This window comes from Lolium rigidum, chromosome 7 (genome assembly GCF_022539505.1).
Source record: "Lolium rigidum isolate FL_2022 chromosome 7, APGP_CSIRO_Lrig_0.1, whole genome shotgun sequence".
Classification (NCBI taxonomy): domain Eukaryota; kingdom Viridiplantae; phylum Streptophyta; class Magnoliopsida; order Poales; family Poaceae; genus Lolium; species Lolium rigidum.
In genome coordinates, this window is record NC_061514.1 from 203,775,165 (window position 1) to 203,780,023 (window position 4,859).

General features: G+C 49.6%; 1 long non-coding RNA gene across 1 annotated transcript; it reads left to right on the forward strand.

The window, feature by feature from the left end:
- Window positions 1–565: 565 nt before the first annotated feature.
- Window positions 566–1,385, forward strand: LOC124675522. The gene is made up of 3 exons (XR_006993298.1): window positions 566–641; window positions 746–867; window positions 1,359–1,385. It is a non-coding gene; the product is annotated as an uncharacterized LOC124675522 (long non-coding RNA).
- The last annotated feature ends 3,474 nt before the right edge of the window (window positions 1,386–4,859 follow it).

A 4,859-nucleotide genomic window follows, 5' to 3' on the forward strand; every position in this document is an offset into this window, starting at 1 on the left:
ACCACGTCCCCGCCACCAGAACGCCAGGGTCCTCCTTCTTGTGTACGTTCTCCGCTGCACCCGGGCCTCTCCTGACTCAGCAGCTCATCCTCGAGTTCTCCGTCAAGCACGCCGCCACGTTCCTGGCCGCAGTGCGTCTAGTCGACGTCTGCGACGCTGCATCCAAGCTCGCCTCCGGCCGCCGCCTTGGCCATGTTCGGCAAGCTGACCGGCGCCTCTTCAACTGCCACTGTTGCTCGCGTCCTCCGTCCTCCGTCCTCCGTCACCAGCGACCTCGTCTGCAAGTCCGTCTACGTCCGCAGCGCCACAGGTCGCGAGTTCTAAACATCCATGCGGAGGGTAAATGCCTCTCTTCATACGTTGTACATGCCAAGTCTTTGACAGCACCTTCGTCATTTATCCGGCCGCCCTCGTATCTGCAGCTACGGCTCCCTGCATCGCTGTTCGTCTTCCCGACGCCTCCGGGTTCTTCTCAAGGTCCGTCTCGCCGGCGCACTCAAGCGCGTCCGCGGCACCGCGCTGCTCACGGCTTGGTCGCCACTTCTGCGTCTTCCTCGTCGGACACGTCCGTCACGGCGTCGCCGGCGTTGTGCATGCCAAACTCTGGCTGAATCCTGGAAAGGTCGATGCTAGCTCAGCTGGTTTGTTCCGTGTGCATGCGTGCAATCTCCTGAATCCTGATCCATCCCCGGGACATGCAAAGCCTCTCCTTTTTAATCATTGTTTTGTTTTGCTCTGCTGACAGTTGGGTTCTGCCCGTCAGTGTCTTGGGTTATCTCTTCACCAGTGAGGAAAGGATCAGCATTCAGCGCCAATCAGCTTCTTACCTGGCCCATGGGTCAGCCTCTCAGCCTCGTATCTTCCTGGGTGAGAAAAAGTCTCAGCGTTTCTCTGTTTTTTTCTGGAAAATTGCTGCAAATATTCAAAACTTGTAAAATTCATATCTCCTAAACTATAACTAAAAATGAAATGTTTTATATATGAAAATTGATCAGAAAAACATGAGGAACATGAATATGGCATCCATTCATCTGTTTGCATCTCGCATCATGTCGCGTCGTGATAGCTTGTGCATTTCACCTCACATATATGCGGAGTATTTCGGACGCCGACTATGGTTTCCCCGCTCCGTTTAATTTTGAAGTAGCTCACCCCTGCCATGTTGTGCTATGCTAATCAACACTTAAATTTGTCGGTAGAAAATGCAACTCCAACCTAAATTGATTGTCCGGGTTCCGACTCCGATTAATTTGGATAAGATGCATTGCACCATCTATGCCATGTCATGCATATCATCATGAACATGCTGGATCTTCTTTATCCGTAGTAGTAAGACTCGCATGCGTTGTGTGTTCCAGCATTTGCTTCTTCCCGGATAGGATCGCGAAGTGGTGTGGTGAGATACGACAAGTTCACCGGATGTTCCTCGGCAAGCTTTAACAGGCAAGCATTTCCCCTATACTCCTGCCCCTGCAGGAGTCGCTCACCTATTTTATTTTGCCTTCTCCCTCATGCTATCCTTAAGTTGCGTTCTTGTCACGTGTCCCTTCCACTTGTTACCTCAAGCGACCCATATTGCCACCACCACCTCCTATGGCTATTGTTTGGTTTCGGGTCCGCCTTGCGAGTCGTAGTGCATGCTAGTGTTTATATTTCTCGTTACCGTTGTTGTTATCTTATCGGGTTATATGATGGGAAGAATCATGGTTACTTTAGTTGTTGATAATTGTTTAGCGGAGGCATCGGTGGGCCGACTGCTCGTTTTGTGACGGCTCACTTGTGTTTCCTAAATATCTTAGGACCCCGAGTTCTTGTTATCCGTTCCGAGACTGAGCGCTCTAACCACACGTGGGTATGCTTACCGGGTCTCCCCTCGACCACTGCCGGAATCTACAGCTTTGTCCAGTGGCCACAACTAGTTTGGATGTTTGTTTGTTTCTTCCGGGCGTGCAAGCATGTTTCTTTGTGGTCAGATGATATGATGTTACTTTTGGGGAAGCCATGTTGCCTTGTAACCCCGTTGTCTCTTGCACGTCTCGTAGGTTGCGGTAGCGTACTGCGAAGTGGTCATCCCTAGCTGGGCACCGATCACTCTAGTACGTCGACGCAATAGCCGAAGTCCGCGTCGGAGTTTCGATCGGGCTCGAAACGGGTTTAACTTAGTTAGGTGGCTTCCTGGACATTGTTGTGGTGAAGGAGAGTGCGTGTCGTGATATCCACTGTCGTAAGTGGGTTGATCGTGCGTGTGGGCACATTTGGGCACCCTGCCAGGGTTACAATCTTATCGATAAGCCGCGTCCGCGGTTATGGACGACTTGGAGCTGTATGACTCGACCATAGACAACTTACACATGTTGCTTCAATCATAATAACTTGTTTAGTAAGTTAGCACAACTCTAATAATAAATGGTTAAAACTTGTCAACAGTGTGAGTGCCTTTGCAAGTACCTCTTTGTGAAGGGGGAACACATCGGCTGTGTTATGTTTGCAGAGTATAGAACTGTTAGTTTTATGCGCTCTCTCATCTTCTCTGATTAGACGAATGTTGTAGAGTGTCTCTATAGGTTTTTAGTGCTTGCGCGCTGCCGCTTAACCCCACCATATTGCCTATGACGTTCCTCTTGCGTCCTCTAAGTCCCCTGCGTGCCTCAAGTACAAAGGACGGCTGGTTGACGAATGCTTATACGTCTTGAAGTCTTGTTAAGTACGAACCCGTACTTATTGTCGCTTCTACGAGATATAACCGGGCAGGTATGAAGATATGTTCGATGAAGACAACGTTAGCAAGGTTACCCTTCGAGCTTGGCACAGGCGGGGTTATGGACGCCATCTGGTTATCTTCGGGACTCTTAGTCCAATTTGTATCTTGTCCGTACTCGGACGTATTCGATCTTACGTATGATTTGGATCTTTGTATTGTATATTTGTATCTTGACTCGTTGGAGTCGTTGTTGTAATATATGTATCTTGTGGGCTCTATTGTAATCCTGTTGTAATGTTACCGCTCGTGTTAATTCCTCTTGCATCACGTGTGTGAATCGTCGCGCACGTCGTGTCGGAGGGCGTCTCTGAATCGATATCGTGCGGATTTCGGCGGGATCGCTGGAATCCTCATGGTACCGGTTCCGGGGCGTCACAAGTTGGTATCAGAGCCTCAGGTTGCGGTACCCCACTAGTCCAGCTTGTAGGATAGCCTTGCCAACGGACGTTGTTGAGTCTAGTGTCAAAACCTATCTTCTAAAATTCGTTGGATAGATCTGACTAGCTCTATTTTTCTCCTTATCTAATTCTTTCTCATCTCACCTTTGCGAGCTTTGAGTCTTCTCTCTTACCTGAGTTTTCCGAGTCTTAGGTTCCGACGCGGGTTGGACGATCTTTGCCTTAACCTAATAGGTCTGATATTCGGAGGTTCTCAGCAAAAGCGCATCATCAACAACGGAACAACAACTTCTTGCTGGTGGTGTCGACCGTCCAAGCTGAAGCAACAGTTCCTGTTAGTGGTGTCGAAAAGATCGACACATCGCAAGAAGACCCGATAGTTCACCTCTCTCCCCCGTACCTTGAGGTGGAACCTCGGGGCGAGGTTCCTTGTTAGTGGTGTCGATTGTAGCGACCCAGAAAAATACCCCTATTAGATTTTGCTTGTTCTTTTTCTTTTGTGCATAATCATCAGCATCATGCATAATCATCCACATATTTTTGACAAAACAAAATTATTTAAAAGTAAACCTCTTTTCCTTTCTTCTTGTAAGGTTTATAAAACCCCCACTCTTTTCTTACTTTGAAATAAACCCAAAACAATAATAATAATAATAATAATAATAATAATAATAATAATAATAATAATAATAATAATAAAATGTTCTGAATGTTTTATAAAACCTATTTTAAATCTTTGTTTTCATCCAATTGTTTTGAAACCCCTTTTCTTCCCAAAGCCTTCTCCTCTTTTCTTGTTTTCTTGGAAGAATCAGCGAGGAGAAGAATTACAAAAGCAGCAGCAGATCAACGTGGAGAAGAAGAGCAAAAATCAGTTCAGCTGGGCCACCTAATACCCCTTCCGAGTTTCGAACCTGTAAACCATCTTTTCCCTGGCCCATTTTTCTTCTCTCTTTACCCGGACATCTCCTGGCCCAGCTACGTCTCCTAGCGAGAGGGTCTTCTTCAACCTGTACGGCGAGAATCTGAGCGGTGCCACGTACCCAGGAGTTCGATGAGACGGCTAGGAGCAGCACCATTCCTCCTTAAAACCTTCCCTGCAACCCTAGTGCTGCTTCTCCCTCCCTGCCGCCGCCACTCCTTTCTTCTTCTCGTCGCTCCCTCTTCTCCTCCCGATTTCCAAGAGAAAACAGCAGCCGCTGCTTCCGTCCGTACGTCGCCAGCGTGCTCGCCAAGCTCGCGCCGCGCCGCCGCCTCTTCGAGTCTCCGTCGACCTCTGCGTCATCGTGCTCCTCGCGCGCGAGCTCATCTCTGAAACGTTGCGCGTCTTCCTCTGCTCCAACCACGTCCCCGCCACCAGAACGCCAGGGTCCTCCTTCTTGTGTACGTTCTCCGCTGCACCCGGGCCTCTCCTGACTCAGCAGCTCATCCTCGAGTTCTCCGTCAAGCACGCCGCCACGTTCCTGGCCGCAGTGCGTCTAGTCGACGTCTGCGACGCTGCATCCAAGCTCGCCTCCGGCCGCCGCCTTGGCCATGTTCGGCAAGCTGACCGGCGCCTCTTCAACTGCCACTGTTGCTCGCGTCCTCCGTCCTCCGTCCTCCGTCACCAGCGACCTCGTCTGCAAGTCCGTCTACGTCCGCAGCGCCACAGGTCGCGAGTTCTAAACATCCATGCGGAGGGTAAATGCCTCTCTTCATAC